Source organism: Pleurodeles waltl, chromosome 7 (genome assembly GCF_031143425.1).
Source record: "Pleurodeles waltl isolate 20211129_DDA chromosome 7, aPleWal1.hap1.20221129, whole genome shotgun sequence".
NCBI lineage: Eukaryota > Metazoa > Chordata > Amphibia > Caudata > Salamandridae > Pleurodeles > Pleurodeles waltl.
The window spans coordinates 67,754,839-67,782,129 of NC_090446.1; the positions used below are offsets into that span (position 1 = coordinate 67,754,839).

The following is a 27,291-nucleotide window of genomic DNA, read 5'->3' on the forward strand; positions in this document are numbered from 1 at the left end:
CGCAGGCACCAAAGAACTGCATCACCGGTCCCCTGGGTCTCCTCTCAGCACGACGAGCGAGGTCCCTTGAATCCAGCAACTCTGTCCAAGTGACTCCCACAGTCCAGTGACTCTTCAGTCCAAGTTTGGTGGAGGTAAGTCCTTGCCTCCCCACGCCAGACTGCATTGCTGGGAACCGCGTCTTTTGCAGCTGCTCCGGCTCCTGTGCACTTTTCCAGGATTTCCTTTGTGCACAGCCAAGCCTGGGTCCACGGCACTCTAACCTGCATTGCACGACCTCCTGAGTTGTCCTCCGGCGGCGTGGGACTCTCTTGTGCAACTTCGGGTGAGCACCATTTCACTCCACTTCGTAGTGCCTGTTCCAGCACTTCTCAGTTGCTTCTGAGAGGGCTCCTTGTCTTCTTGGACTCCCCCTCTGTCCCCTCATGCAATTGGCGACATCCTGGTCCCTCCTGGGCCACAGCAGCATCCAAAAACCCTAACCGCACAATTTGCAGCTAGCAAGGCTTGTTTGTGGTCTTTCTTCAGGAAAACACTTCTGCACGACTCTTCACGACGTGGGACATCCATCCTCCAAAGGGGAAGTTTCTAGCCCTTGTCGTTCTTGCAGAATCCTCAGCTTCTACTGCCTAGTAGCAGCTTCTTTGCACCCACAGCTGGCATTTCCTGGGCATCTGCCCACTCTCGACTTGATCGTGACTTTTGGACTTGGTCCCCTTGTTCCACAGGTACTCTCGTCTGGAAATCCATCGTTGTTGCATTGCTGGTGTTAGTCTTTCCTGCAGAATTCCCCTATCACGACTTCTGTGTTCTTTGGGGAACTTTAGTGCACTTTGCACTCACTTTTCAGGGTCTTGTGGTGGGCTATTTTTCTAACCCTCAATGTTTTCTTACAGTCCCAGTGACCCTCTATAAGGTCACATAGGTTTGGGGTCCATTCGTGGTTCGTATTCCACTTTTGGAGTATATGGTTTGTGTTGCCCCATCCCTATGTGCCCCCATTGCATCCTATTGTAACTCTACATTGTTTGCACTGTTTTCTAATACTATACTGCATATTTTTGGTATTGTGTACATATATCTTGTGTATATTTGCTATCCTCATACTGAGGGTACTCACTGAGATACTTTGGCATATTGTCATAAAAATAAAGTACCTTTATTTTTAGTATATCTGTGTATTGTGTTTTCTTATGATATTGTGCAAGTGACACTAGTGGTACTGTAGGAGCTTCACTCATCTCCTAGTTCAGCCTAAGCTGCTCTGCTAAGCTATCAGCCTAAGCTGCTAGACACCCTATACACTAATAAGGGATACCTGGGCCTGGTGCAAGGTGTAAGTACCCCTTGGTACTCACTACAAGTCAGTCCAGCCTCCTACACTAAGTCAATGGCTAAGTCAATGAAATGCATTTTTCTTTGCTTCAAAAATTCAAGCCATCCTTGAAAATATTATCACAAAGTTCTGCCACTCTCAGAGTCTGGCTATCATCTGCCTACATTTTGGGCCGGCTAATTGATGAAAAGTGGGCAGCACTCAACTTCACTGCAACCCAACCCATTCTCGTCTTCTTCACCATGATTTGGAATCTGTCCTTGGTGCAGCAGCGAAGCTGCTACCATCCAGCTAGAGCATGACACCCTACATTTGCTGTATAATATGTAAGGGCCTCATTTTGAGGCTGGTGGTTCAAATACCGCCAGCCTCATGGTAACTGTCGGACTGCTGCGGCTGGGGTGATCCAACTACTAAATCACAAATCAGAGTACGGGGTTCTTGTAACGAAGGTTGGTCAATAGTGTACCATTTGTGACACTAGACCACCCGTAACCCTCAACTCGAGGTGAAATGTGGGTGCGCTATGGTGTGGTGTGTGGTCTGGAAGGGGGATTTCCTTTACGGACTAGGTGGTCTCACACACTATATAGTGTCATGCTTCATCATATGACCACCTAGCCCCACCCAGGTAGGACAGTGCCACCTGGGCGGACTCAACCTCACTGTTAAAGGAACAGGAGGGAGTGCGTAAATTAATTTTATTTCTGGAAAGGGGATCCAGCTGTGCTAGGGAAATAAAAACACCTACTCAGATACCCGGGTGAATTTTTTTAATAGAGGGTTCCGTGTGGTGTGATTAAAAAGAGCTGGGGAACCGGTGTGAGAGCAATGACTCACAAGGTCACCTATCTAAAAGAAGTAGCCGACATGTTTCTGCCCTTGAAATTGAGCTATGGAGGATCTCTGGGCATTCATCAGGGCATTGGATCCCTGTTGCATATGCTTTTTGGGCGCTGCATAAAGAAATCACATTAGAAAAGGGGTGAAGGAAGGGCCTACCTTTACCAAGGGAATACCTGAGGTGGACCTACAATAAATGGGATAAAAACAGACCTACAAAGTGATAAGGTAAAACACAGCAAACCACAGCACACGTGACATGATTCATGCAAGAACAGGAGTACTGGTTGCATTTTATAAATAACAATCGCATCAATACTAGCTGTGCGCGCAGATACGTGAAGGACAATAGGCAGGGGAAGGCAATTTCTTTCCCTAACATACGAGGCTAGTGGCCTCTGGTGTCCTGGAGAGGGAGCGTCCCCTTATAGTCAGACTCTAAGGTTCGAGGGAAAAAGGCAGAAGGGAAGAACCCATATGAAGGTAGATGGAGACATACAAAAATGGGGGAGAAAGAAATCTCGAGTGAGTAGAGTGAAAATAGGAGGGGATGGCAAGAGAGACTGAAGGCAGAGGGAGACAGAAACGCACAGCTCACACAGAAAAGGTGAAGCTGAAACAAAAGAACCTGAGAGAATAGAGCAATAGAGGGACAGACGTGGGGACAATAGAGGGTAAACTATAATGGAAGCAGGGAAAGCTGGAAGACAGAGGAGGAAAAAGGGGAGGATGAAAAGGTTAAGAACAGGGGGAGAAGAAAATGCCAAGGGAGAAAGGGAAGCAAATGGGAAAAGGAGAAAAGAAGAAAGAAAGGAATTAGAGGAAGAAGGAAAAACGGAGAGAGATCTCTTATCTGTGAATCCAACGCTGGCTGACTCACTGCATCAAAGGTGGGTGCTCTCTGTGCGCCTATACCGACCTCTCCTCAGGACCGCTTGAATGAAGTGGCCTGGTTGTGGTTGGTAGATATAGTGGTCCCAATTAGGTGGTATGGGACCCAGCTGCTGGCGATCACCGTCGCGACCCGGGTGCGGGCAAAAACCGGAAGTGCTGACGATGATCCTTCGTTGTGGGTATAGGTAAAATGTGGACCGGTCTAACCCGGTGAAGCCGGGGACCGGAAGTGGCCATGCGCGACGAGGGAGCGACCTGTGATGACGCTGCCCTCGCGCGTGCAGGTCGAGTGACGTGGTCTCCACCCTTGGCAAAAGCGCCGCACTGGGCGGCCGAGGCTCGGGATCCCCTGCATGCGGGGACGGCGCTAGGGGGTGACGCCCCTCCCGCACGTGCCGCCGGGAAATGTAGTTTCCCGGCGGCAAGATAGGGTAAGCCCGAGGCTCAAATAAGAGCCGGCTGCCTGTTGCTCGGCAAGGGCTTGGGGGGGGGGGGGGAAAGGAGGAAAGGAAAGAAAAAGAAGGGGTGAGGAGGGACGAGAAAGCAAAAGGTGATGGGGGGGGGAGGAGGGAAAAAATAGAAAGAGGAGGAGAGAGCGAATGAAGGAAGATGAAGGAAGATGGAGGAGGGGGGAAGAAAAGGATGGAAGGGATATATGAAAAGGGGCCAGGGATAGCAAAGAGGAGCTAGAGGGGTGGGGAAGGGAGGGTGGGTTTTTTTTAAAAAGGGGGGGAGGGGGGAACAGAGAAAGAAAGACCAAAAGGGGAGAGGGAAGAAAAAGTGCAGAAAGGAGAAAGGAGGAGACGGGGAGAGGAAAAATGGAACTAACGAGAACGAAGCAAAGAGGTGAAAAGGGGAAGAGGGGAAACAGAACCGAAAAAATTAGAATAAAAAGAGAAGGAGAAGAAAAGAAAAGAGCAAATGAGAGAAAAAAGTGAGGACGCAACCAAAGCCCAATTGTGAAAGTAAAAGACGGAGAGACAAAAACACAACAAAACACCAACAGACCACGGAGTAAAATTAAACAGCGACAACCCACACATGGCAGAAGAATAACGGAAAGAAAAAATAAATAAGAATAAAGGGAAAATTGAACAAAAGAGAAAGTTACAGAGGGAAATTGATGGGGGGGCAGGGGGGGTTGGGGGGGAAGAGGGAAAAGCGAGGGGAATGTGGAGAACAAGGGGGGACAAAAGGGAAAGAAGGGAAAAGGAGGGATGGGGGAGGGACACAACAGGAAAGTGAGAAAGCATAGAGGCGAGAGTTAGGGGGAGGAAAAGGGGGAGAGGGGGCTAGGGAGGCCCAACTAAAGCGGAGAAAGGTGGAAGAACAATACTAGACAGGCAGAGGGAGAAGAAGGGGGAGGTAGAAAGGGTATGTAGAGAAGAAAAGTGCTAAAGGAGACAAAGGGATTATGGGGGGTTAAGTTTGAAGAGAAAGACAAGGTATCTCATCATTTAGTCCAGCCGTGTCGGTGTGTAACCTCCATATCCAGCGTTGCTCAGCCCTAAAGAGTTTTTCTGACATGTTAGGGGTCGAAGGAAGAAAATGTTCCAGGACCGTCCACGACATGTCATCCGGGGAGTGATTTTTTAGCAGGAAGTGGCTAGTAAGTTTTGTTGCCTCGCGTTTCCACCTGATCGTGCTTCTATGCTCACAGATTCTGGTGTTAACTTTTCTCGTAGTCATCCCCACATATTTGAGTACGCAGAGGCATTTGATTAGATAGACTACGTTCTTGCTGTTACAATTCGTGAGTGATTTCTGCACCCATGGGGTTTTAAGGTCAAGATTGATGGTGGTAGATCTGTGGGTGAAGCGGCAAACGCTGCAGTTGCCGCACGGATAGTGACCAGCGGGGGGAACCATCTGCCAAAGTGTAGTCTGTGTGGGACGAAGCTTCTCTTTAGGTCTTGTGTGGACCAACATGTTGCGTATATTGCTTGCTCTCTTATACGCGTGTAATGGTGGTTCAAAGGGTAGACCACCTGATGTTAGAATTTTCCAATTGTCTCTTATAATCTTCTGGATTTCATTGGATAGGGGATTGAACGTGGTAACACATACGATCTTCTCCAAACTTGGTTTCAGCGCTCGGGGTTGTAACAACTGGTCCCTATTATTATTGTGTGCTCTTATTCGTGCCCTACTAACCAGATATGGGGGATAATCCTTGGTGTGTAACTTGGTAGTTAACTTGTCTGCATGCTTGCGGTAATCGGTCATGGAAGAGCAGTTTCGTCTTAACCGTAAGAACTGCCTGACCGGGAGGTTATCTCTTAGAGCTCGTGGGTGGAAGCTCTGGTATTGTAACAGGTTGTTGCAGTCTGTCGGTTTATAATACACTTCCGTGGCCAGACCGCCGTCATGTTCATAGATGAGTAAGTCGAGAAAAGGTAGCTTGTTGTCACCTATGTTCATCGTGAAAGTTAAGAAAGGGTTGGCTCTGTTAAGCCAAACAGCGAACGCCAGGGCCTCTTCCTTGTTACCAGTCCATATCAGTAGTACATCATCGATGTATCGCTTCCAGAGTTTAATCTGGTCTCGGTAGGGATTGTCCTCATGCAGGACCACATGTCTTTCGAAGTGGTCGACGTATAGACATGCTAAACTTGGGGCGAATGTGCTACCCATCGATGTGCCTTGTGTCTGCAAAAAGAAACTATCTTCACATTTAAAGTAGTTTCTGGTGAGAGCGAGATGTGCTAGGTCCAGTATGAAGCCAGGGGGGGTTTGGGATTCATCCATATGTAGTTTCAGCAGATTGCTTATAACTTCCAGGGTAGCCTCTTGGGGGATGTTTGTGTAAAGTGATTCCACATCGAGGGTGATCAGGAGCTCCTTAGATTTGTCAAAGGCTATAGATTCCAGTAAAAGGAGGACATTGGTTGTGTCCTTGAGATAGGTCGGGATTCTTTTGACTAACGGTTGTAGGAAGAAATCCACGAACTACTACATTACAAAGTCGGCGGCAGAAACGCCAACCTACCACCATCCCGCCAGGATGTCCGATCCTGACGGGCTGACGGCAGTGCAGGTTGTAATCATCCAGGGTGTCGCTGAGCCGGCCTGCTGATTAAAATCTTGTTCTTCGCCAGCCTTTTCATGGCGGTTGAACCGCCATCAAAAGGCCGGTGGAGAACAAGTGCAGGGGGCCAAAGGGAGGCCCCTGCACTGGCCATGCCTTTGGCATGGGCAGTGCAGAGGTCCCCCTGCCCAGCAACCTCGAAATGTGCACTGTGCGTGGTGCAGCCAGTGCGCATTTTGAGGGTGAAGGTGCCCCCTATGTGTGGCAGCATTACCACCGTCTGTATTGGTACCCGCTGGTCAGCCAGGTGGGAAAATCATAATGGGGCCGGCGAGGAGGTTGCCAGCATGACGGTAATCACCCAGTTGGGAGTTTGGCAGATGGATGTTTCCGTCCACCAAACATCTAATCGGCCCCTATGTCAGTTTGCTTGTGCTCCATTATATTCAGCTGCCTTTGACACTGTGAGCCTCATTTTTGAGTATGTCAAATTGAGCGCAAAGAGTGCTTACATTTTTTGATCGTTTGAATAGGGTCATGTTTATCTTCCCCATTCTCATTTTAGCATGTCAGTAAGGATGAGGGAAAAATGTGTGGATTTTATAAATGGTGAAACTCAGTGTTTAATTTATAAAATAATCAGTGCTGGTGCCTTAAGCTCTGCTCAGAAGCCCGCAGCTGGTGCTATTAAAACCTAGGCTGCTCAGTTTTCAGTCCATCTCATGCCTCTTTAATCCAATAGCAGACCTGCCTTTCTCTTTATCTCACTCTTGCAGGTTTCTCCTTTCTCCTTTTGTGATGTCTTTGCAGTCTCTGCCGCCCTCTTTCTTTCTTATTTGTGTGTTTTCCCCTTTTGCTTTCGGGAAATGTGTGATGAGTAAAAATACATGCCGGTCCCCAAAAATGAGTGCTGGTGGGCCCCACCCACAGCCACCGGCTAAAATTTAAGCACTGGTGAAATTGCTTATCCATGTTATTTCTGTTGAGACACGTAGAGCTCAGAATGGCAAAGTAGAATTATTCTGGAGAAAAATCTCGATGCACCATACTAGTTTTATTACCCTTGTTACCTGATTTCACTGCCTGCTCATTGAGCTCCGCCATAACTTTATCACGCGCCTCCTTTTCTCCAGCAAGGGTGAAGGTGTAGGCCATCAGCGATACTGTGTAGAGGCTGATGACAGAAGGGTGAGACTCTTTCAGGAAGGCCAGAGCACACTTCACTGTGCTGTCCTGCAGGGATGTAATGGAAATGGGGGTTGGTTACTTGGGTGTAAAGTGCCTGTTCTTCCCAGGACCAGCTACCCGGTTTTCAGCCCCAAAACACAAGCTAGGTTTTGATAATGAGCAGTGCACATTAGGAGTGTGTAGCCTCCTAATGGATTGCCTATGGCCCCTCTCTGTAGTTATTGTCTTTCTCAGAGCTGAAGTTGGGGTCAGGTTTTCATTTCCATTCAATAGAGCAAGAGGGTGTGGATTCAGTCTCCATTTCCGAACAACACTTGGTTGCTCCACAGCATGATCACCTCTAAAAGTTGCTCAATTATGAGCCCATCCACTTGTGAAATTGTTTTTTTTGTACACGCTTAATATACAATCAAAGCCATTGCATTACTGAACATTAACACACATTTCATGCATCTACTGCCAAGTTGTATTTTGATGTAGGCTGGAAATTTAGCTAGACTGCTCACATAAGCATAGCCTTGTGTTAACCTGGCATAGACAGATGAGAACTGCAGATTTAGTGACATCGCTTTCTACCAAACCATCCTGTATCTCTTTCACAAGGTCTTCTTGCTTTCTTTCCACAAGAGAAGATAGGCACCTACAGATTTGCTTGAACTTTGTTTGCTGCATTGTAGAAAATGTATAAAAGTAGGCTAAAATTGGATTGAATTTAGCATTCTGGACTCTAGTGGGTCAGACAGTACAGTTACAATGTGATTGCACTAAGAACATTTTTGATGCTTGCTATTTTTGCATTAAATGTGTACACTTCTATCAGCTCACGAAGGCATTTCTTTCATTTACACACTTCTGTCCTATATCTTTCTGACTTCCCATCCCTTTCTAACAGGTAACCAGAGAGCTGCCTCTGGATCATTTCACAACTTTGCAGCTTTCTCATCCTGACAGAGAATTAAGGATTAGCTATACAGTTTATATAGGCCTCTGGAACTTTGCATCAAGACATTGGGTTCTCAATCCCTGCTCCATCTTTAAAAAGCCCTTTTTCCTTCTTCGCCACTCATGTTTATCTTCTTGTTATGGTGCCCTGATGAATGCTTCCATGGGACTCACGTGTCAGTCAGCCCCAGTTCAAGCATGGCTGCTGTGATGTAGGCTGTAAGTGAGAGATTATCGTCAATGCCACCCTGGGAGACAGAAAGAGAACCAAAATGTTACATGTATAAACAAATCCTTTTCAGAGTCCAATCCAAGCTTCCCCCGTTCCTCCCCACCAGTGACAGTCAACATTATTTGCAGCTCTTGATTAGCAATTGAGTATCTCCTTGTCTGCCACTGTTGCAAAAGGCTTTTTATAAACCCATCCCCATATCAGACAGCACCTGTTGCAGCAAATATAATCTCACCAATCTGTTTTAAATTTGGAATTTTCAGATCCATCAAACACGCAAACATTTGCAGGACATTGCAGATCATTGCGTTGTAATTCAGTAGATGTAATGACAACTGCAAGCATCATTGATAGCTGTGAAACTTAAACCCAGATTTATCAAGCAAGGCGACACAAGGACAACACAAAGGCAACTGTAATTTTTACAAAGCTATGCAAGTGGTGATTTGTCCAGCCTTGTGTGGCTTTGTAAAGAAATATAACGAAACAGAGAGATATGCGATGAACTATGTTACATTTCAAGCTGGGAAATGTTCCATGGGTGTTCCCATGCATCCACTCAGGGATTTTGGTGCATTTCCAGATTCACTTATGTTAGTAGACCTGGGAATGTGTCAAAGTGCTACACCTTCCCCAATGAGGCATAACAAGGTGAAATATCTTTATTTCATCTCGTTTTTTTCATCTTTCCATATGTGCTGCATTCTGAAGCACACATAGAAAGAGGAAAATGCCTTGAGGAATTGTTTTCGTGCAGGAAGGTTTGTGCAAGAGTGCCTGCATTGGTGCAAGACTGCACACAGTGCTCCAACCCAAGGAGAGAGCAGAAATGTTCTGAATCTTTGAAAATATGGAGCATTTCTGCTCTCTCATTTTCACGGAGAGCAACAACTCTGGTGAAAGATTAGAAACTATGTCCCTTAGAGTGGCTGTGATTGACACATAATAGCTTTCAAGGATTTATAATGACATGGCGCTGTCTACTTTCATAACAATGACATGAATACATCATACATTTGCAGTCACATGAATTTCATTGGTATTTTCACATAGTGTCATATGTCAACAAAGGATATTTCAAGGAAAGGAACATTGAGACTGGGTCCGTATGCTATGTAATGAGCTTTTGTGTAGAGCATAAATGCCATTTGCTTTGACTGAAGTGATTTCAGAGTTGTGGTGGGCAGTGTGGTACTAGAAATATTCTTGACCAGAGTCCAGGTGGTGTGGTCTGTTACGTTTTATTGTGTTTAGTAACAGTTCCTACTGGCAAGTGGTAATCCAGGGTAGAACTTGTTAACAATTTAATGATTCACCCTGGTGTCTCTAGAGGGAGGCTACATCCGGACCCCGTGGCCCAGCTCTATTAGTACTGCCCAGCACCACCTTGGGATAAATAACAAAATACTGAGCTAAGCAATATAGCTGATGAAAACTTTGCGTCAGAGATATTGTTTACTATATTATTGTGTTCCTATCCTGTAATGGAAATTAGAAAAATATTGAAAAAAACATTGTTCAGAATAATATTGTTAAAAAACATACAACAATATTGTTTTTCTAATAAATCTACAGTTTAAATTAATGAATGCTAAATATTTTAATATATAAAATTAATATAATGTAAAGTAAACAGTTTCCACTAATGTTATTATTACATAGAAATTCCCCTTCAAATTATTGCTCCATTTCCCTTTTAGATTCTTCAATGAAGATATTTGGCAGGGTTATTCTAGGGAAACTAGAAAATTGGGCAGAAACCAGTGCCTTTTTTACTGATGTTCAGTATGGGTTTCGCCCAGGTAAGGGCACGACAGAACAAGCCCTAAATCTCTCCCTGATAATAGGCAAATATCTTGACAAAAGGAGAGGTGTCATTCATATAGTTTCCATAGACTTCTCCTCTGCCTTTGATTTAGTGAACAGGGAGAAACTTTGTGTGATTCTGTACTTAGCAGGTGTTGATCCCCTTCATCTGGCAGATTTAAAACTCCTGCATTTGTGAAAATTATATGAGAGTGCAATGGTGACCTGATGGCACCTATTCGAGTAACTCGAGGGGTGAGACAAGGATGCATTATGGCCCCATTATTATTCTTGTTTTATGTTAACGCACTGAATTCTTTTTTAAGCACTTGCACTTTGGAGCTTTCCAAAATCAGTTCGTGATTAGTTCCCACTCTGCTTTATGCAGACGACACAGTGCTTTTAGCCAGCACAGCAAATGGCCTGTAGGCTTTGCTAGATGGGTTTCAAGGCTTTATGCAGGCCTTGAATCTGAAAGTGAATAACAATAAATCTTCTATCCTGACCTGTGGACCAAAGGATACTCGTTCTAAAACCTTTTATTTGGGTGGCACACAAATGAGAAAAACAAAGCACTTCAGTTACCTGGGAATTCTATTTGATGAAAAGATATTGTGGGAAGACTTGCTCTCCCAGAGGTCTCAAACCATGGCAGTAGGGTGTGAGCAGCAGTTTAGGTTTGTCAATAAACTAGGCAATAAACTCACAAAATAATTGATCTGATTATATGAAAGCAAATGTTTTCCTATAGGTACCTATGGAGCAGGAGTATGGGGGTATAAGCCACCCAGTTCGCTACAGGTTACAGAAAATAGATTCCTAAGTAGAGTACTGGGCCTCCCCAGATCAACTTCAAGTTTCATTCTACACTCAGAAGCTGGCCTGGGTTATTAGGAAGAATGGGTTGGAATAGCACCCCTTATGTTATGGCTTAAGGTTTGGCTACGTCCCGAGCTGATCTTCTCATGGAAGATCCTGGAGGATTGCCTTAGGCAAAGCAAATATCAGTCCATCCCCTGGATCGCATATGTTAAGAGGACTCTATGGGAAATAGGCCTGGGCCATTTCTTTGAAAACCAGAGAACATGTGCCTGGACGCTGAGGTTCTAGTGAAGGATCTTCTTTTGGCCCACATAGACAGAATTAGATGGGGAAAGGTGGTGGGAATGTTGACAGGAAAAAATGTATATACCTACAGCAACATGCCAAGGAATGGAGTCATACCTGACTTGGGTCAAAGACCCAGACCACAGATTCTATCTTATGCGATTTAAAACTAATAAAATACATTTTCTTTGGCATTCCCAGCTGTAGGTTCATGGTTCAGATCATTGTCCTGCTGTCCATGTGACTGGGTTTCCAAGCAGTCTACATTGCACTTTATGCTGTTTCTGTACTCTGTATTATGTTTTTAGAATACATTTTTTATGTCTCATTCTTAGAGAAAAATGTCCAATCACATATCTCGAGGGTCTCACGATGATACAGCAATTAGAATCTCCAACAATATGTTTTGCTGTTCTGAGTTTTATCATACAGGCATTGAAATTCCTGACAAAGTATGCACAGTGACCTATTAAGGAGAACTGAGGAACTTATTGTTTTATGGATTTTTAAATGTTCGATGTGTTTTTAAATGCAACAGAATTTATTTATTTATTTATTAATGCTGTTCACATTTGTGGCTCTTATGTGGCTGAATAAAGTTGATTTGACTGAATACTATATATAAATATATATATTCATATAAATACATATATATGTGTGTTTATATAAATAAGCATATATAGTATGACATAATGATAACTATTTATTTTACATTACATTAATTGAGTTTTTTTTTCATATTTTCAAGTTAGTACCAAAAACATACATTGTACAGATACATTTACATATATAATAGATGCACAAATACAAAAAACAACATAAAAATGTAAACAATTCAATACAAAATATATTAATATCACCAATACACAAAACCATAAAATTTTAGAACCCAAAAAAACACATTTATTTAAAATAATGTAAGCATAAACAAATAATAAACAATATGAAATATAAACAAAATGAAGACATAATAGCACAAATACTATTTCACCAGGGTGAGGAAAAGCGTTGGACTCAGGATAAAATTAGATATAGTATTCCCACTTCAGTTTAAGCAAGACTAGGGAAAGTGTTGGATTTCAGAGGGGTTAGGTTTACTATTCCTACTCCAGTCTAAGCAACAGTAGGGAATGTTTTGGACTTTGCAGGGTTATATTTATTATTCCCACTCTGAAATTGTTGAACTTCTAAGGGATACATTTACTACTCCCAAACTAATCTAAGCAACAGTAGGGAAAGAGTTAGACTTTGGAGGGATTATATTTATTATTTCCACTCCAGTCTAAGCAACACAAGGGAAAGCGTTTGACTTCAAAATCTTTACATAAATAAGAAGTCCTATTAATTTAGTAAAACATTTTAAACATTCAATATTAAACTTTTATAAATTACAGTATATAGAAATAAACATATATTGTTTGAAAAAATATTAAAATGGTAATATGTACATTGAGAAAAAAAAAGAAAGGAAAACAATTAAATTGCATATATTGATATCAACTTCCCAAACTACCAAAATAAACAACACAATTATGAAATCAATACCAATTTACTTAATTGCAATTAATGTATAAATAATCAAATACATTTCAAGGAACAAATAACATTGCACAAATAAATTTCACACACAATTATCATAAAATGAATGACACATGTTTTGACAAAATAAATATAAAAAATATAATTAATGAATATGATTGGTTAAATGTATTGTTTCAGTTAATTAAAACCATAACAATTATACAATATACATAATAAACGCATTTCACTGTGATTTAAAATTCCTTTACAAAGTAATTATATTTTTAAAAAGAAAAAGACTAGGCACACACTGCCGTTTTACGTTTTAGCTGTCCCGTACCTCCTAAACTCCAAATCTTTAAACATAAGTCTTGAGAAAGCCTCTTGCGTCATGTACAATAGACAGATGTCTTAGTCCAATTGTCCAGACTGCAGTTGGTATAATCTCAGCGTTGCTGAAGGTGTTTATGAATTATGCTATTTTTAATCATCCAAAAGGTGCAAAGTGCTTAGCTATAACTCACCATTCATTGTTTACCTGAGAATTGAAAAAACATCAAGGAAAATCTTCTAAAATATAAATCCAACTGATCCTGTATAGATTAGGTTAATCCCCAATGTCTAATTGCACAACTCATCATTATAAGGTCTTTAAACGTAAGACTTAAAAGAGCCTACAACACCCTTGTGCGATTGTTTGATGCCTTAATCCTATTATCCAAAAAGCAGTTGGTGGTATCTCAGCTTGTACTAAAGGGGTCAAAAGTTGTACTGATTTAGTCATTCAAAGAGTTCAAAGTGCTTAGCTAATACACATCATTCATTAATTACCTGAGAATTAAAACCATGCCATCAGAACCTATTAAATTTTCTAAAATATGAGAATATGTTTAGAATAACTTGACCCCCAAAGTCTAATTGCACATCTCATCTTAAAAGTCTTTAAACATAAAACCTAAAAAGGCCTAGAATACCCTGTGCATTAGACAGATGTCTTGATCCAATTGGCCAGAGTGCTGTTGATATAATCTCAGCATGTACTGGGAGGGTTAAAAATCATGCTGTTTTAATCGTACCTCACAGACTGACTACAAACCTGGACATCCCTTTTGTTGTAGTGCTACTGTCAAAACCGTGACAAACTTACAGTTTAGCTGAGGATCATGGGGGTTGAAACAGGCTACTATAGCTCCTCTGCTCCGGATCTCTCCGTCATTGAACATTCTCTTGAGAAAACTCCTTTGAAGGTCTAGCAGCCCCAGACAGATGCAAATTATATGAGCAAGATCTTCCTTGAGGCATGTACAGTGCCTGCATTGCTGCAGACTTCTATTTCTCCATGATGGAGCATTGGATAAGGTTGGCCGGTTTCCTAGTTGCATTGTCATTAACTGATGTGTCGTTTGTGGTGCATAGGGTGTAGAAAGACAAGCAGCTGGTTCTAGTTTGGCATAGTGCCTTATGATCATCCACGCGTGTGAGCAAGTGAGCTTTATCTTGAGTGAACGATAACAATTTACTGGCCTTGTTGACACATCTCTTTTGCAAGATTTATATATCGGTGCTGCCTCCCACAGGTCTTGGAGCCGTAGTTGGCTAATAGATGACGGTAAATACTTATTATGAGCTGACTGCTGGTAATTTTCTAGAGCCTGCCAAAGAGCGCCATTCAATTTATCGGCAAGTGGCTAATTTTGTACCAAGTTTTTGCTGCCTCTGCTTTTGCTGCCAGATCTTGCTGTACTAGCCTGAATTCCAGGCTGGACTTTGGTCATTTGAAAACTTGCCTGAATACCTTGAGATGGATTTTATGTATCAGGGGCTCTTCCAGGCCATGCATAGCCACTCTAGCGTTAGATAGTGTAGGAAGCAGTCTGGAGGAGATGACAGTCAGCAGTGGACGGTATGATGAGCCCTTAAGCCATTTAGCCAGGAGAGAAAAAGCGTAAATTAATGCTGAAGCTCTTTGTGCGATGTATTTCCTCTGTTGGCTAAAGGTGCCTTGCTCATCTAGAATTACTCCTAAGTATTTGTAGTATGGCACTGCATCCAACAAAATGTTGTTTAAAGCCATCCTTGGTCTGGATATTTGCCTGCATCCTATCCGCATTGTTTTGGATTTTGACTTTAATTTCCTGCTGGTTGGAATGACCATAGTTGTCCAGAATATTTAAAGATCTTTGTAGACTGACCTTGGTGCAGCTAAACAATACCAGATCATCTGCATATAATAAATGTTTCAACGAGATCCCTCCCAGCCGGGAAGGGTGAACATTTCCGGTGCCCAAAGCTGGGGTCAGGTCTGCCATGAACAGGTTAAACAGGTGGGGGCCTTGTGTCATGATGCGATTTTTATTCATACCTATGTGTCAGAGTATAAGGAGATTATTGCGTTCAAGAGGGGCCCCTTCCGGTGGGCCTTAAGGAGTGTTCTGTATGTTCTGTCAGTGGACAGAGCAAGATTGGCCATCTCTCCATCTTTGACCGTGAGAATATATCCCCTACCTGGTATCCATAATACTAATGGGGGGCTAATTCCCCAGGGTTGGCACTTTATTGAGAAAATTGTCTTAAGGCAACTCAACCAGTCATTTTCAGTAATGTTTGAGTTATTAATTAAGTTCCCTCTGGTATTTAAATGATGAATGATTTCTCAGAATTTTCTGGGATTTTTTTCTTTCTCAGCATTTATTAAATTAATTAATAATTAATTACCAATTTATAAATTATGTTTAAACAGTATAAAACCACATGTGTAATAAACATATAAACACTAAGGGCCCAATTTCATTCTTGGTGACAAAGATACTCTGTCTAAAGGGCGAAGGAGTATCCCCGGTGCTCCTGCCACATTTAGATGCCGGCGGAATTTCTGATTAATCATGGCATGATTAATCCCCTCCAATGGCCTCGGAAGTAAGGGCTATCAGAGAAATTATCACATGTCTACCCACCCATTTTGGTTGGGCAGACATTTAGGACCTCATTACGATTTCGGCGGACGGGAAAGCCTGTCCGCCAAAATTCAGACGGGGAGGTTGTCGCCATTGTGGCTACCTCCCCGCTGGGTCCATTATGAGTTTCTTGCTGGGTCAGCAGGTGCAACCTCAGTTTCCTCCCGCTGGCCTAGCAGGAAACAGCCTACAGCGTTGTCTCCAGCTCGTAATAGAGCCGTTGGCAATGCTTTAGTGCGTAGAGTGCACCAGCACATGACACAATGTTCACTGTTTGAAAACCAGACAGTGAACATTGCTACAGTGTGGGCCAGGGTGGCCCCTGCACTGCCCATGCCAAATTACCGCCATGAAATCGCTGGTGGAGAAGGGGGTCGTAATCCCAGGGCAGCGCTGCTTGCAGCACTGCCCTGTCAGATTAGGACCGCCACGACCACCGGGATGACTAATCCTGGCGATGCTGGCGGTCCAACCATTGCACAACTGCCGTGGTCATAATGTGTCAGTAGACCACCAGACTCGTAATGAGGCCCTTAGTCATTTTTATACTGTTCCTTACCGCTAGGTAAAAGCTGCCGGTTACTAACAGTAAAAGCATTTTATTGCTCCCCACTTCATGGGAGAAGCTTCCTATGGCAGGGGATGCTTTAGTTTGTTTCTTTACGAGAAGAAAATCCTGCTTCGGGATTTTCTTTTTGAAAGTAAAAAGAAAGAATAATGTTTGTTACAAGACTGAGTCCTTCTGACACAGCACTGTAGCAAATAGTCAAATACATTGACAGGAACCCCTTGATGGCTGTTCCTGCTAATGCCTGCTAGGTGGTAGTGTCCTCCACTAGGCAAATGGTGACTACTCCGTCGGCCAAAATTTAAATCGGGCCCTTGAATACTTATGAAAATAAATTCAACAGCACAATTATACAATCATTGATAAATCTAGTAGTTTACATGATTAGTAATCAAATGTAATTCAATACTAAATAAGTATTGAATAAATGCAAATAAATGTATACAACCCTCCCCCGTTTCCCTTCAAATCCAGAAACGCCACGGCTCAAATATAACATAAACCAATTGGTATTTCAACAATAACACAATTACCATCCAATTCAATATTTAATTAACAGTTAAAAACGAATTACAAACACAATTTCTATTGGATTACTTAATTAACTTCCCACCTGATACCCCTACAAATCCAACAACCAACTACTAAAATATTACTTACTATTACCAACAATTAAAGTAAACTCAAAATTAAAATTTGAATTTTAAATTCAAAATGTATACTACATATTTTAAAAATGGCATAATTTATAATCAATTACAAAATTAATTAACAATAGAAAACACATTAATAATAAAATATACATATTTCTGATTTAGATAACATCCCACCTAATAGCCTCACAAACCCCACAACTCACTATGACACTATAAATTTCTAATAACAATAAAAAAATACCAAGGGCCTGATTACAAGTTGGTAGGTGGTGATGAGGCAGCCGTCAAGGTTGCAGCCTCACCCCCATTGTATTACGATGTTTCCACCTGGCTGACCAGTGGAAACCGTTGCATTATGACATTTCCGCCAGTCAGCCCGATGGAAACAATGTGGCTGCATTGGCCTCAGCTCCCTCAGGGAGTCACATCCAGTGCAGTCGCACACAGCACCCTCAGAATGTGCACTGTATGCATTAGCAGACAGTGCGCATTTCAAGGGTGCTGACAGGAGGGGCCCCTGCACTGTCCACGACTATGTTGAGGACAGTGTAGGGGCCTACCTGTAGTCCCCAACACTGTCTTTCTGCAAGCCTTTTCATGATGGGGACCCTGCTATGAAAGTGCAGGTGGAAAGCAAAGTTGTGATCAGCACAGTGGTGCCGAACTCAGCACTGTCCTAATGTGTGCCAGGGTGCACCGTATTGTAAATACGGCAATACCATGGTGTCGTTGGGTGACGGTAAGGGGGCACAAGAAAAGTGGTGCATCACAGGTGATGTGCCACCTTCTTGTAAATCTGGCACTATATTTTAATAAATTAGTAACAATTATACCAACAATACTAACACATAAAAATAATATATTAACTAAAACACACTGAAATAATAAAAAAAAAAAACAATATTCTTAAATTCTTGACAATGATATTCTATACCACAATATTTCTGAGCCACAATATTGTTTTCGCCTATATTTCTTTGTTCCAAAAATTTAACTCAATATCTTGTCCAAACACCCTTCCTGGGGGACGACCACCACAGCTATTGAGTGTGCCACTGGTGCACATACAAAGCACAGACACTGAACTTTGCCACAAACATAAAGGTGCCCAAATACCTCTCACTGCACACATACAAAGTGAGATTTAAACGTTTTAAAATAGACATGACCATTGTGGGTGGCCCCAGCACATATCAGTGACCCAAAATGTGCCCCTCCTTAAAATTAACGTCTATGGATGCCACTGATGATTCATATAGGCTAGTGTCTTTCTGGGCCTGACTAATGTATTGTTTAATAATGGACAGTGGCCAGTTTGGGATATCCGGTTAATATATTGTTTACAAATAATTTGGAATAGCGTCCAGCCAGGGTAGAAATGATTAAAATATTGTTAACTAATGGAACATTTGGGATAGTGCTAAGCTAAGGTAGAGCTGACTAATGTACTGTTTGGTAATGCCTTACATATGCCAGTGTCCGCGTGAAGCTAATGTATTGTTTATAATGTTTCACATCAGGAAGTGGCCAGTTAGGGTTTAGCCTAACCAGTTAATATATAGTTTACTAATGGTTCATATAGGATAGTGTCCAATGTATTGCTTACTAATGGTACACAATAGAACTGAATACTGTTTTGCGTTGGAATGTTGTATAGATGATGGCTGGATAGGTCCTGTTGTATATCAGTGTCTATGGACATGTTTGCTGATGGATTTTGTCATTTGTTTTGCTCAGCGGTGGTGCACAGTTGTCTGCTGCTTGGCCTCGGGTGGATGTTCAGATAGGAAGCATGACTAGCTAACTAAGTACTTCTACCTTGATGTTTCGAGCATGAGTGTGGCTTATTTATCTGAACTTGTTCTGAGTGGTTCGGATGTGCAGGTTGGTGAAATGTTAGGAATGTGTTGATGAGGTGGCAATGCTTGTCCACTTATATGGCTCTGGTGCCGCGTTATGTATGTGATGGTGCTGGGGTTGATTCTAATGTATGGTATTAGAGTTGGTGAAAGTTTTAATACATCTAGACAATATAGCAAAATAGCCCAGGAGGGTTCTAGAAAGCCATTGCATGGGCAGATCAGTGGATCCGCTAATAACTGATGCACTGATGTGCTTCAGCATATTAATACCAGTTTTGGATAACTGCCGGTATATCAAAGACAGATATTGACCTATATCTACAGTTACAAGCCAGCACCTCCCTCCATCAACACACGTCAATATTGCAATTACTTTTATTAGCCTCACTTTGTAAGCCATTAGAATCTGTCAATATTGTAATGACGTGTAACGGACATGTCAGTGTTACAAAACTGTACTCATATTTTCCGATACGACTCCACCACTAATTCCTTTTGGGTTCCGGAGTAGCGTGCTACTTGCCGAAAAGCTTTCGACGCCTCGTCAGGGGTAAAAAGCGCTGTATAAAAACTATTACAATACAATACAATGGCATCTGTTTATGATTAGAAGTAGGAATGGATTTAGGGCTGTTCAGCTGGCACTGAGGAGCTTCTGGGGGGGCATTGTGTTTAGAAATAATATATGGGTTTTAAAAACTCCTCCTGCAGAATAACTTGTGTGTCCAGCAGTTTTCAGGCAACAATTAAAACGTCAAGATAACTCTGACAATCTTTTGTCTAGTTGCAGTTTTGACTCAGCATAAAGTAGTGCAGATGGTTAATATGCCTGCTGCATAAAAATGTGAACTATGAAGAACATATAACTGTATTTTATGTTGATAGCGCAGTGGGTTACTGCTTCTGTAACAGAGATCCACGTGTTACTTGCAGTTCATGAGTTTCAATCCTAATAAGCCACAGTGGCATATGAACTCTTGTCAAAGAATTGCATGCAAACTATATGGTATAGGTTAGAACATTATGTTTTTCCCCAGTCTTCCATTCTCCTGATGTTTCTAAAAGAGTTCATTTGGATAGAATTAAAGTTATTAGGAAAGCCAACCCAACCACTGTGGCAGGTTGCAAATCTGGAGTTTGTGCTTCTCCAGACCAAACAGTTTTTAAATATACTGCACACTAATATGAATGGCATGGGATTCCTACTCCTTGTAGTCCTCATTGTTTTATGTAACATTTTCTATAGACTGATTTACACACATATGATTCATTGTTTGGGTATAATGTGTGTCAGTTGTTAAGTTCTCTGACACCCTAAACTGGTAAGAGTGGTGGGTAAAGCAAATGAATTGCATATGTGAGAGTGGCTATGGAGAGATGGGGGTCACTGTTGGAGTGTGGTAGTGAGGAAATTTGAGGAGAAGGAGGTCATTGGTGGGAGACCAAAAAAGATTACTGCACCAGATGCCACCAGTGCTGAAGCCCGCCGCAGCACATCCATTGGGGCTGAGGGGCCCCCACCCCCCCCACCTTTGGCCCCTCAAGAAGAGTGTCTGTGAGGCTGAGCAAAGGTCAGCCTGACAGACTATTCATTTTCAGGTCAGGCAGCCAGAAGACATGCGCTATTTGCGCAGACTCCCGGCTGACTGGGTGAACTTTCGTGGACTGAAGAAGTCACACCCCTGTGGGCGTGACCACTTTAGCCTAGAAAAGGTGCCTCAAGACACTCCCCCTCGAGATCAGGGGGGATTTCACAGATTGCTTCAGACCTGGGTGCTTTAGTTTTAAGCCCTGAAGCGCTTAGGGCTGAATGTCAATCAGTGACACCTCGTCACAGAGTGGGATGGGGTCAGCAGTCTCACTGACCCCATCCCACTCTGTGAGGAGTTGGGACTGCTGTCTTCCCCCATTGGCTGACCTTAGGTTAGCCAGTGAGGGAAGGCAGCAGTCCCAACCCTCTTGGGATCTCCGAGGTAGAGCTGAATTGGTGACCGAAGTGGGTGACAGGAATTTTTGGGTGCAGGTCACGCATTTAAGAAAAGGCCAGATATCCTTTCTTCATTGGCAAAGCTCATAGGTTCTAGCAAAGTCAATAGATCTGGCTTGTGTTTTAGTTATTAGCCAGAAGCTATGAACTTTGCCATTGCTTTGCCACTTCTTGTGTATGCAGAATAACCCTTTCCAGGTGAGGCACATCAGGTCTGCTAGAATTCTACTAGTTACAAAAAGGAGCACAGTGAGTCACTGTCCTTTTAGCTTCCAAAGAGGAGCAGTTGGGACTCAAGAAACAAACACTGCGCGTGACAGCTGTACTAGCCTTTCAGACACCAGGCTGACCCAGGTTTACCAAAATGTTTTATTCTGCTTACTTCTGATCACCACAGCTGGGGAATGAGACATCACTATGAAGAGAGGAGGCAGAAGACAAAGAAAGAGAGGAAGAGTCAATGGGGAGAGAGAGAGTGAAAGAGAGTGAGAGAGAGATGGAAATATGAGTTAGAGGGATAATGAGTCAAGAGGGGCGCAGGCACTGACAGGAAAGAAGGAACGAGACAATAACTTGAGAAAACCTGTAAAGGAAAAGAGATGGAGGAGATTGAAAGGTGGAGTGAGGGGAAAAATAGAGAAGGGCTGTAACAGGAATTAAAGTGAAAACAGGAAGTGTGATGATGAAAGATGAAAGAACGGATGTGATGAGAAACACAAAAACAAGGAAATAATGTGAAAAATAATCGGAGGCAGTCTGAATACAGGGGCAACACTTAGACATCTCAGAAAAGAGTTTAAGCACAGCTTGCTATAGGTAAATTAGGCCCAAATTTAAGTATGGCTTTGTGCCATCTATTGCCACATTAACATACTTTTTCTGACGCTAATGTGGCATTAGATTGCCAAAAACGCTGCACCATATCTACAAAGTGGTGCAATGCATGCATTGTGCCTCATTATACATGCGCCATGCATAATGTACGCAAAGGGGGCATTCTGGCGCAAGGAGGCCTTCAAAAATGGCACAATTAAAGATTTCATTGCAGCATTTTTTGTGTCATTCAAACACCCGCTGAAAGCGGACGTTAAAAGGATGCACCCATTGGAATCAATGGGCCTCCTTGCACTTTGCTCCACTAGCGTCAGTTTCTTTTATGCCAGTGGAGCAAAGCGCCACAATAGCATCAAAAAGTTTGACGCTATTGTCCCTAATACCGCCATTGTGCGCCATATCTTAAATACGGTGCACACATGGTGGCGCTAGGGAGGGGGGTGCAAGAAAAGTGGCACTTCACGATGTGAAATGCCACTTTTCTTAATTCTGGCCCTTAGTTTTTATCTGTGGACCAAATAATGAAATGTAAAGCAAGTGCTCTAAAAACACTTGATAGCATCGTTTTTCATGTCACAATTACCCATGCCCTTCTTCACATCAAGATATGGGATTCTTGCAAAGTAAAGTTTGGCCAACGAACACTGACATGTAAAATAGCATGTTCCTAAATTATGCAGGTTTCTGTTTAGTGTTCAGAGACGCATGAGCACTGACTATGTTAAAAACATACACATATAAACAAATAAAACAAAAGCATTATCCAGCAGTATGCAGATTCCCTGAACGGAACCTGCACTAAAGTGAATTTAGTGAGGGCACCTGGTGGTAACACTGACCTCTGTAACACTGTTAACTCTGTAACACTGGCCTGTTGTAATATATTAACAGTGTAACACTGGCTTCTGTAACAGAACTCTGTAACACTGGCCTTTCTAACACAACAACGTATCCATGGTTCACTGACCTGTGTAAACACAACCAACACTGTATCTCTGTAACACTGGCCTATGTAACACAACTATGTACCACTGGCCTCTGCAATACAACTATGTAACACTGGCCTCTGTAACATAACACTGTATCTATGTAACACGGACCTCTGTGAACACAACCAACACTGTAACTCTGTAACACAACTATGAAACACTGGCCTCTGTAATTTAACTATGTAACACTGGCTTCCGTAACACAACACTGTATCTATGAAACATTGACCTCTGTAACACTGTAACTATGTAACTCAAGCCTCTGAGCATAATTAACATTGTAACTCTGTAACAATGACTTCTGTACCACAATTACCACTGTAACGCTGTAACATTGTCCTCTTTAACACAATTACCGCTGTAACTCAGCATCACTGGCCTCCCCTGACACAATAAACAATGCCCCTCTGTAACACTGGCTCTGTAACAAACCATTACCTAGTCCACCAATTTTCTCATAGCACTACTTACCATATGAGTCACACTTCTACGCAAGCACCACATGACCTAGGTGAACCAATCAAAAAGGCAAACTAAAGAACCTCCCATTCCTCCTTCATGCTCCTCCTACCAGATATAGCAATAAAGGAGAAAACACTTCCTGTTTTCTTTTGTTTGCTGTACTGAAGAAATTGCCTGAACTCTGCGGCCTGTAGAACCTTGTTCGATAAGGTCTGTGTATGTGGGATAGGATGGGTAGGGGGGAGGAGGCCTCTTAGAGGAGAGAAGTTCCATTTTCTCCTTTCCTCCCCGTGTTACATGGTTACAAAGGATACCACGTCTCTCAGGTAATTGGGGAAAGATGCACAAGCTCTTTGGTTCTTTGTGTCTGGAAGGCATAACACTTGTAAATGTCTACATCACTGAAGAAACTTTTCTCCTCATATCTGCTGCTTGGATAGTCGCACGGGCAGGAGGGGAGCATTTTTTAAAGTTCTGTTTCAAAAGGGATCCCTGCTTCTTGCCTGCTTCAATTTGCTTCTGTCAGGACTGCTGGCTCTGGCGCCCTCTAGTTTCATGTGACTATTTTTGAAAAACAATGGTTGTTTCCTATTTTCTACCTCATCAATTTGTTCTGGTACAGATGACAATGCAGTCACAAGTCCTACTCAAACAGGCATTCAGGGACAGATTCTGGTTCCCTTTTTCGACCTTGCATTTCTGTTACTCAGTTGGGCAGAGGAACATCCTGTGGCCCTGTCATCAACTCAGGAAGGGAAAATGTACTAGCAGTTAAGTTAAGAAGAATTTTCCCTTCTTCCCACAACTTCTGTATGACTCCTCACATTTTCAAACAAATTGCCAAAGCTTTGGTGCTCCACCGCTAGACTTCTTTGCCACTGCAGAAAACACTTATCTTCCATCTTTCTGTCCAGCTTTCTGGAACAGGGTTGTTGAAGGAATAGATGCTCTAACCTGTCCATGGCCTCTTGTTCTGCTCTTTGCCATTCCTCCGTTTCCTCTGGTTCCCAGGCTCTTGGCTAGGTTAAGGAAGAAGAAAGGGAACATTTTTCTTGTGGTACTGTTTTGGCAACAAATGGGTTGCTTTTCTTTCCTAAGATTGATGTCCAGTGTTCAGAGTGGATTTTTTCGATAGACCAATGTCCACTCAGACCTCCTCTCCTTCCCCTGGATATGTGCAAGAGACTGATTCTATTGGCTCTGTTGTTGAAAGGAGGGGTCTAGAGAAGTTAGGCCTCTCGTCTCAGGTTGCTACTTCTATTTAACAATCACAGAAACTTTCCACAAGGAAAGAACATTATCATCATTAGGCATCCTTTTCAAATTGGTGTCTAGGAAGGACTTGGATCCCACTATCTGTCATTCTAGATCCTCAAGTTTTTGCTGGATGGATTTGAGAAGGGTCCATCTGGACCCACTTTGAGAGTTCAGTGGGAACTAATGAGAGCAGTTAGGGCTCCTTGAGGGTTTCCTGAGATGGATCCCTTGGGGACTAGGTTAATGAGAGGTTTTTCTCTAATTAGACTAACCATTAGGTCTAGTGCCCCTCCTTGGGATCTTCTTTTGGTTTTGAAGGGTTTACAGTCACCTCCTTTTGAACCCTTAGATGACTGTGATATAAAGCACCTGTCTCTTGAAGTCTTTATTTTGGTGGCTATAACTTCTGTTTGTAGACTTGAGGGAATAGGTTTCTTGCCTACTCAACCTCCTTATTTGAATTTGTTTTTAGAAAAGCTGGTCTTAAAGCTAGGGCCAGGTTTCTGTCTTAAAATGTTTGCCTACTTTTTTTCAAGCTCTTAAAAGTCCTGAGGAGGAAGCTCTGCATATTTTGGATATTCTGAGGAATGTAAGGATTTATTTGTCCAGAACACAGCCCTTTCAACAAAGTGAGAACATGTTTGCCAATTTCACTATTTTTTGGCACAAACAAAAAACGTCTACTTATAACTTAACCAGATGGGTTAAACACATATTTCCATTGCTTATGATTCACAGCACTCAGTTCTTCCTGGAAAAGTACAGTGTAGATTTACCTGACGAATGGGTGTCTTGTAGGCGGAGGCTTGTAATGCCCCTCTTTCATCTGTTTGCAAGGCTGCTACTTGGATTATACCATCTACCTTTGTTTCCCATTATCATTTGGATGTTGCAAATGTAGATTCAATAAACCTTGATTCTCAGGTACTGATAGCTACTATGCTTGGATCTACTCCCGATGCTGTACTCTTGAATCCTTATTAAAGTTTTTTTGGTATTCATTTGGGAGTCTATTATGTGTTGGGTAACCAGGGTGTGTTACCATGCTCTGGTATATCCTCATGTAGTACATAGTGGTAGGAGAAAATGGGTTGAGGAGGTAATGATTTAATTACTTACTGGTTGGTGATCTTCATTACTCCAACTATCTCTTTTCTTGTACCAGTACTTACAACCCTCCCTCCCAGTACCATTTTTCCACAAACCTGGATTTAAATGTTTTGCTTCTGATTTTACAGGAAGTATGGTGGGCTTCTGCCTCCTTTATTGCATATCTGGAAGGAGGGGCATGAAGTAGAAATGGGAGGTGCTTTGTTTTGCCTTTTTGATTAGTTCAGCTAGGTTATGTGGCACCTCATACAGTAAGTATTGGCAGTAGAAAAAAGGGTATTTGGAGTAATGAAGATTACCAGTAAGTAACATTGTAACTCAGTGCCAGTGGCCTCTGTAACATAATTAACACTACCTATGTAATACCAGCCTCTGTAACGCTGTCCCTCTGTAATTCTGGCCTTTGATCACAATTTACACTATAACTCTGTTTCCTTGAACACTATAACACTATTAAGACTGTATCTCTGTAACACTTGTCTCTGTAACACAATTCCCCAGCAGTCCAATAGTTAATTTTAATGTCAACATTTCAGAACTGACAGCAATCATTCAGAACAGGCTGAGATGTATCAGATACTGGGAGAGAGAGCTAGGTTATAGAGTTCTGTACCAGAATGACTGATGCTGATCGGTTTTTACAGCAATAAGTAGAAATAAACTATAGAGATAGGCACAGCAAGCTTTGAAAAAAAAACAGCTTAATATATTAGTTGTGAGACTTTTGATATGACAAGAATAAAGGCAACAAGCCCGATCCACAAAGGTACACTTAGACTTTTGGTCTAAACGTAGACCAAAAGTCTAAGTTTACGACTTTGGGAATTCACCAAGGGCATTTACGAGTAGTATCTTTATGGCTGCTCTTGGGGCGGAGATCTGGCCTGAGTTCGGAGGCAACAATGGTACTCGCAAATACTCCTGTGTGTTTCACTGGACTGATTGTTACCCAAAATGCACTAGTCTCCTGTAATTCATAGATGATTCATGGATTACAACCCACCAGGTTTCCTGTCTCAAGCTTGTAAGATGTTATTTCGCCTGAACATTTCTAGAAAACTTAACTCTAGGCTGTATGTTGAATGAAAACTACAAAAAACATATAAGGCTGATGAAAAACCACTAAAGCCAATGCTTAAAGTCAGCTGAACTGCAGTAGACAGCCATGAATGTAAGGGGCTGTCCAAAGAATCCTTTCTGTACCCTGTTTGTATGTGTATGTTTATTTTATGTATATATATATTGTGTGTGGTGTGATAACATACCAAAAGGTGTCTGTATGCAAGACCTAAATAACGAGGCCTGGGATGCAAGAACATCCTCTTTATAGCTCAGCAGCTATCCTGTCTAAAAAATCATCAATCATTAATTGGTACCAGGACCACCAGAATAATCAACTTTCCGACTACCTATCTGGAGACCATCCCGGCCACAACAGTGAAGCCTTGATTGCCAACAGGGACAGCATCAAAACTACCATTGACTTCAATGATCCCCAGTACCTTTGCTAATAGACCTATCCTTTGCCTCTGAAACTGTTCACATCTCTGCATTGCTTGGGAATCTGGACACCATTGGAATAAATGCAGTGTTCTGCACCTAATTGCCTCTTTCCTCAAAGACTTCCTCTCTTTTCTGCCATTCTCTCCCACCCACAACTGGAATGTATCCTTGTTGTGCTACTTGACAATGTGTACCTCAGTTCTCTCTAAGCC

At 42.4% G+C, this 27,291-nt stretch overlaps 1 pseudogene; it reads right to left on the reverse strand.

Moving 5' to 3' along the window:
• LOC138246806 (alpha-2-macroglobulin-like) overlaps window positions 1–27,291 on the reverse strand; it is a 132,405-nt pseudogene that overhangs the window by 80,855 nt on the left and 24,259 nt on the right.